The following is a 7729-nucleotide window of genomic DNA, read 5'->3' on the forward strand; positions in this document are numbered from 1 at the left end:
TTTTGTTGAATAAACTGTCTTTCCTTCACTGGAACATATGTGGCATAATGTCAAAACTTGATGATGTGGATTTTGTTAAGTTTGTTTCATCATTTGATTTTGTTTGTCTTGTTGAGACTTTTGTTGATAAGTTTGAATCCAGTCTATTTAAAGAACAAACATTGTTTGTGAAACCAGCAGTCAAGTTGACGCACCATGGACGGCGTTCAGGGGGAATAATTTGCCTTGTGCGGAATGAATTAGTTCCTTATGTTCGTCATCTGAATGATGACAATGAGTTTTGCATGTATTTCGTGTTGGATAAAGAATTCTTCCATTTTTGTAAAGACGTATTACTCATATGTGCGTATATACAACCAGAAAACTCACCGTACTATGCTACTTGTGACATTGATAATGGAATCAGTATTCTTGAGGATAGTATTGTAGACAAGTTGTGTGTGTTTGATGGTATTGATATGTTACTTTGTGGTGACTTCAATGCAAGGACTTCTGATCATTCCCCCAAATTTCTTGATGAAAACAGATTACATGAAAATTATAGTAAGGATGATGAAGACCAGATGAAACGATGTTCTCATGATACAGTGTTGAATTCTTATGGTAAGAAATTATTAGATATGACCACTGCATTGGGACTGTATATTTTAAATGGTCTATGTAATGGCGACCGACATGGTCGTTACACATACATATCTGATCAAGGTAGCAGTGTGAATGACTATTACATGATTTCTGCAACGTTTTTTGAATATGTCCGTGATATTTTGACACTTGATATACTAGACAGAATAGAATCAGATCATCTCCCTCTTTTGTTGTGCTTTGATAGACAGATAAATTGCACGCCAAGCAGACACCCATTCAATGTAAACGAGTCGCAGTTCATTGAGAAATATAGGTGGAATATGTCACATGCGCTAAACTTTACTAACTCAATGAGATCAAGAAAAGTAAAAGAAGAAATAGACATGGCATCAGACTTGATTAATATAGATGTCAATTTAGCATTGGATAAGTTTAACCAAATTGTTAAAGACCAGGCAACGTGCATGAAGAAAAGGGTTCCTGTTACAAAAGAGGTACGTAAAGAATGGTTTGATCAAGAATGCAGAGTAACTAGACGTAACGTGCGTAGACTTCTTAGAAAATTTAAACATACATCAGATAAAGATGATAGAGTAACATTTTGCATTGCAAGAAGAGAATATAAAAATATGATTGTAAGGAAAAAGAAAGAATATAATGAATTAATTCTAAAGGAACTGTTAGATTCAATTAAGTGTCAGAAGCTATTTTGGGAAACTGTAAACAAAGTTGTACGCAAAAAATTTCAACCACAAAATAGTATATCTATTGATCAGTGGTTTGATCACTTTAAAAATGTCCTTGAAAAGGAAGCAGAGGAGTACAGTGAAGATGATATTTTAGATGATGATGTCGTAGATGAAGGAGATGAAGGAATAAACAGACCAATATCAAGAGAAGAAGTATTGTTAGCAGTAAGAAAATTGAAGACTGGGAAATCAGCTGGACCTGACGAATTAATTGGTGAGTTTTTCAAAAATGCGGGGGATTCTACAATAACGTTTTTAGTTAGACTATTTAATCATTTATTTGATAATGGCATATATCCACAAAGTTGGTCTGAATCGATTATTCTACCATTGTTCAAGAAAGGTAAAGTCAATAACACGAACAATTACAGAGGAATATCATTATGTAACATAAGTAGCAAATTGTATAGTTCTGTTATTAATTACAGATTACAGGAATGGGTTAATTTGAATAACATAACAGGTGAACATCAAGCTGGTTTTAAGAAAGATTACTGTACTATCGATCACATGTTTACTTTATTAGCTGCTGTTCAAAAACAATTTGCCAATAATCAAAAATTGTATGTTGCATTTGTTGATTTTGAAAAAGCTTTTGATTCGATTTCTAGGAAGTTACTATGGCCGGTTTTGTTAAAAAATGGAATTAGAGGTAAACTGTATAGATGTGTTAAAAGTATGTACAGAGAAGTTAAAGCTAGGATAAGAAGTGGAGCGAAATTATCAGATTTTGTGAATTGTACAAGAGGCGTGAAACAAGGTGATGTGTGCAGTCCTGTTCTATTTTCGTTGTTTGTGAATGAGATTGCCCTTGAAATTGTTGAAAATGGACGACATGGAGTGACTTTTGATTTGATAGAGTTGTTTATGCTGCTTTTTGCTGATGATATGATCTTGTTATCAATATCAGTTGTAGGTTTGCAAAGACAGCTGAATAGTTTATATGAAGCAGCAATGAAATTGGACTTAAAAGTAAACATGGAAAAAACAAATATCATTGTGTTTCGTAGGGGTGGTTATCTAGGTAGACGTGAACAATGGTCATATGGAAATGAAACTGTAAGAGTGGTAAATGTGTATAAATATCTTGGGATCTTTTTTTCAACCAGACTCAGTTTTACTTATGCCTGTCAAGATTTAGTAAACAGGGCAAAGAGAGCTGTTATGGTTATACTTCATGTTATATACAGATTAGATTGTAGCTCATACACAGTATTTGCTAAGTTGTTTGATTCTCAGGTACAGCCTATTTTACAGTACGGTGCAGAAATCTGGGCTTTTGAGAATGATGTTGAAATAGAAAGATTGCACATGTTTGCCATGAAACGCTTCTTAAATGTTGATAGGCGAACACCCAACGATTTAATTTATGGTGAACTTGGTAGATATCCAATATATATAAACTCATATGTAAAGTGTATTAGATACTGGCTAAAGATAACTAGAATGAATAATTATAGATTACCATACAAGGCTTACATGATGCTGTATAACTTAGACAATAACGGAAAAAAGACTTGGGTTACAGGTATTCGAAAATGTTTGTGCTCTTATGGATTTTCTTATGTCTGGGATAACCAGGGGGTTGAAAATGTTTCATGGTTCATAAAATATTTCAAACAAAGAATTGTTGATTGTAGATGGCAGGACTGGCATAACCACATTCAGAGTAGTGACAGATTTGCTGAATATAAGATGTTTAAGTTGACAAATAATGTGGAGCCATACATTGAAATGAAAATGAATAGATATGTGAAATGTGCTTTGACCAAAGTTAGGCTTGGTGTATCAGATATTGCCTGTCATCGTTTAAGATACAGTGAAAAAAGAGCTGAGAAAGTGTTGTGTCGTTTATGCCATCAATCAGAAGAAGATGAAATTCATTTTATGTTTTGTTGTCCTTGTTTACTTGACTTAAGGTTGAAACATATCCAGCCTAAGTTTTATAATAACCCATGCCGCTTTAGATTCAATTTGCTAATGTCATCCAGAAATGAAACTGTATTGTGCAATGTGGCGTTATACATTTACAATGCCTTAAAGCGTTTGCGTATTGCTATAACTTAGATCATAATATCAACATAGATTGTCAAACATAACAAGCATCTGAAGTGTAAATGTTAAACAATGTGTTTTTGAAAAGTGTTTGTGTGATTGATATAATTGTGACTTACCCCTTCAGTAAGGGGCTTAGGCCTAAATCTGAATAAAAATTTCGTATTCGTATTCGTATTCGCTACACCGCATCTGCTAGGCAGATTTCTAGCCAGCAGCATGACTGAACGCGCTAGTCGGGCCTTGGGTGCATACTTAAGATCATATAGGTACTTCATGAGCCTTTCATCGTTGATTTCCTCTGCACAGTTTTGCCAGAGATACTGTATAAATGTCGAGTTGACAAATACTGTACATATTGTATGTGACAGAGATAATACATAGTGTATCACGGACAGTTCTCAGGTTATATGAACGGTACCATAGCTGTGTGTGGATTACAGCATTCACTAACGTGCTTGGTAGGTAGATTTATGACTGTGCACTTTCAACAGTCACAATTGAATAATGATAGATAGAGTGGAGGTCTGATGGACAGACCATTACATTCACATATATGAAAACGTGGAATGATCCAAGGTTCGTGGTTCGAATCTTGTGCAGGCCGACTTTGACACAGTTCACACCCCACTATCTCCCCCCACACACCCACCCCGCAAAAAACAACCACCGCAACAACAACAAAAAATCCACACAAAAAAACAATTAAAAAAAACAAAACATATGATGGATGGATGAAGATGATTAATGCTTCTGTGAATTTTCATTTAGTTGTTGGACTTTGACAAGGCTTGCCAATGTTTATTATAAAACAAGGAAATTGTTGTGTTGTTTTTTTCATTTCCAGATGTATCCAGATATGCACACACACTTGCACGCGCACACACACATACACTCTCTCTCTCTCTCTCTCTCTCTCTCTCTCACACACACACACACACACACACACACACACACAGACACACACACACAGACACAGACACACACACACACACACTCACACGCACACACACACACACGACGAAAATGATACGACATTCACATACATATTCAGTCCCCGAAGAGTGTGCACGTGCAGTTGTGCCTGCATTCCTTTGTATTGTATTGCATTGTGTTGTATTGTATTGCATTGCATTCTTCTTCTTCTTTTTTTTTTTTTTGTCACAACAGATTTCTCTTTGTGAAATTCAGGCTGCTCTCCCAAGTTCTTATTTGTTTTTCCTATCGAAGTGGATTTTTCTACAAAATTTTGCCAGGGACAAAACTCTTTTGTTGCCGTGGGTTCTTTTACGTGCGCTAAGTGTACACAGAATCTCGGTTTATCGTATCATCCGAATGACTAGCGTCCAGACCACCACTCAAGGTCAAGTGGAGGGGGAGAAAATACTGGCGACTGTGCCGTGATTCGAACCAGTACGCTCAGATTCTCTCGCTTCCTATATGGGAGGATGCGTTACCTCAAGGCCATCACTCCACACATTTTGTAAGTGCACTGTGAAAATAAACGAGAAACATAATTATAACCTATGCGAACAAGAGCGTGCGGTCGATCTGTGATTTGATGTGAGTCCATTGAGGTGAACCAGAACCTTCAGTTTCAATTGCAAAAGGTGTCTGTCATTTAGTGCTTCTAGTTTTCTGTGTTTACAAATTCTTCTAGTTTTCTGTGTTTACAAATTCCCTCTGTCCACTCACGTGTGGTTTTGAATTGGTTTCATTGACTGCTTGTTTAATTAATAACATTAATTGATATTTTGCAGGTATCAAATACTACGAATCTCTCTCTCTCTCTCTCTCTCTCTCTCTCTCTCTCTCTCTCTCTATATATATATATATATATATATATATATATATATATATATAATGTGCAAAACAACATACAGTCATAGGATAATGTATGGTAAACCTGTGTTTCAAGGAACAAAATATCGTGGACCAAAATGTTTTTTTTGTTGTTTTTTTTCTATAGCGATATTTTGTCACTTGTGTTAAGCTGGTTTCAATTTCGTTAACCAGTTAGTGAGTTTTAGTCCACACACACACACACACACACACACACACACACACACACACACACACACACACACACACACACACACTACCCTAAACCACACACATAAACAAACACACACACACTACCCTAAACCTCTTTTCATAGCACCTCACAAGGGACCACCACCCGGAGGAGATAATCGAGTCTTAATTAAGGAGACGATTCCTGCTCAAAATGCAGACACGTAAACTTGGGGGATTCCCCGTCAATTCCCTCCACACCATCTGCACAATGACTCTCTCTTTCTTGCATTAGAACCTGGTTTCTAGAGAAGACAAGACATGACAACAATAACTTATTTTTTGTTTGTTTGTTCGTTTGTTTGCTTCGGTGCACAGGGGCTGAGTACACCATGAAAACACACACAAACACACACACACACACACACACACACACACACACACACACACACACACACACACACACACAAAGAGATAAAAGATGAAAAGACGACCATGCGTATGTTTACGCACATCCTTCACCTTACTCCCCCCCCCTCCCCCAACTCCGCCCCACACCCACACCACCACACACACATAAACACCCCTCTTACAAACACATTAGCACATATTCACGTACAAATATTGGTGGTGAGAGAGAGCCAACGAGCAGACAGACATACACGCAAGGGCCTGTCGCCAATATCTTGCCTACTGTTTTGTGGTGCTTGTTGTGGTCAGTTTTAAAGGTAGCGAGCTGAAGAATCGTTTAGTTTTTGTTTGTTTTCTTTTTCCGATATTTTTTGTTGTTGTTGTTGTTGTTGAGAAGAAGGTGAAACAATGGCAGGGTCGACGACACGTTTTCCGCTTCTCTTGGCGATAGTATTCTGCCTTGTTGCGGGTGAGTCGCGAGCGCACACGCGCGTGTGTATCTGTATAATCATTTGTATGCATACGTATATATATATATATATATATATATATATATATATATATAGAGAGAGAGAGAGAGAGAGAGAGAGAGAGAGAAAGGTGGGGGGGTATTGTATTTTGTATTTCTCGTTTTTGTCACACAGATTTCTCTGTGTGAAATTCGGGCTGCTGCTCTCCTCAGGGAGATGCGCATCTCTACACTGAGAGCGCCAGCCCCCAGCCCCCCTTTTTTGGGTGTGTGTGGGGTGGGGGGGTGGGGGTATTTTTCATGCATGCAGTTTTATTTATTTTGTTTTTCCTATCAAGTGTATTTTTCTACAGAATGTTGCTAGGGACAACCCTTTTGTTGCCGTGGGTTCTTTTACGTACGCTAAATGCACACACACACACACACACACACACACACACACACACACACACACACACACACACACACACACACACACACACACACATTGTAAGTTTCTTGTTCAACATGTCTAGTTTTGTTTTCCTCTCAACAAGAACCAGACCACTAAATTATTCTATTATGCGTCTTTTTTGCCTGAACTGTATTCAATAATTATGATCTTATTCAAATTACTCTGAGATCATTCTTGTGTATTAGGTGATACAATATTTTTTCCGTAATTATTTTTCGTTTAAAAAAAATATTTTTCAATATTCTCTTTCGTTGAGAACACAAAGACAGTATTGATCATGATCTTTGGAAGTGCAATTATATGCAAATATTATGGAACGCTTTAACAGAGTTGACAAAAGAGAGATGTGTAAACGCGGGAAATCTAAAGTTAACAAAATCACTTGTGGTATTTGTATATGATGTGACAATAACGACTGATGCAGTTTTGTGTTTTATAATATTGTTCGCAATGTATTATTCATATTTACGTAAAATTGAAGACAGCTTTCCGCAAATATACATTTTTTTTTTTTTTTTTTTTTTTTTTAAACAAACTAAACACCCGATATAGAATTGAAGAATATAATGCATATATTAACTTGAACTATACCATTTTTTTTTTCTGCAAGATGGCTGCCTTACAAATTATTGATCACAAATGGTTAGTAACCTGTTCATGCTTAACGATAATTAACTACCCATATTTATGTTCTTTTTATTGATATTCGTAAGAAATGAGTGTGATGTTTATTTACTGTGAACATACTCTAAGATACTTGGCAGTTTGTATTCCATAACAGCTTGTGTAATATCTTAAGAAATGAATGATAATACTCCACGATGATAACTAACCTATGAAAATGCCAGATGCTTGTCTCTTTCTATCTGTCAGTCCGTTTATACCTGTTTTTTGTTTTGTTTTTTTCTTTCTTTCTTTTTGTTGAGATGTTGTTGTTGTTGTTGTAAAATGTCAACCTATCAAAATGGAATTGAAGAAAATTTTTTTTTT

General features: G+C 36.3%; 1 long non-coding RNA gene across 1 annotated transcript in view; it reads left to right on the forward strand.

Moving 5' to 3' along the window:
- Nucleotides 1-6064: 6064 nt before the first annotated feature.
- Nucleotides 6065-7729, forward strand: part of LOC143292509 (uncharacterized) — a 16119-nt gene continuing 14454 nt past the window's right edge. Inside the window, exon 1 of the long non-coding RNA XR_013056655.1 lies at nucleotides 6065-6285. This is a non-coding gene — a long non-coding RNA (uncharacterized LOC143292509). The remainder of the gene's footprint in view (nucleotides 6286-7729) is intronic.

This window comes from Babylonia areolata, chromosome 1 (assembly GCF_041734735.1).
Source record: "Babylonia areolata isolate BAREFJ2019XMU chromosome 1, ASM4173473v1, whole genome shotgun sequence".
NCBI lineage: Eukaryota > Metazoa > Mollusca > Gastropoda > Neogastropoda > Buccinidae > Babylonia > Babylonia areolata.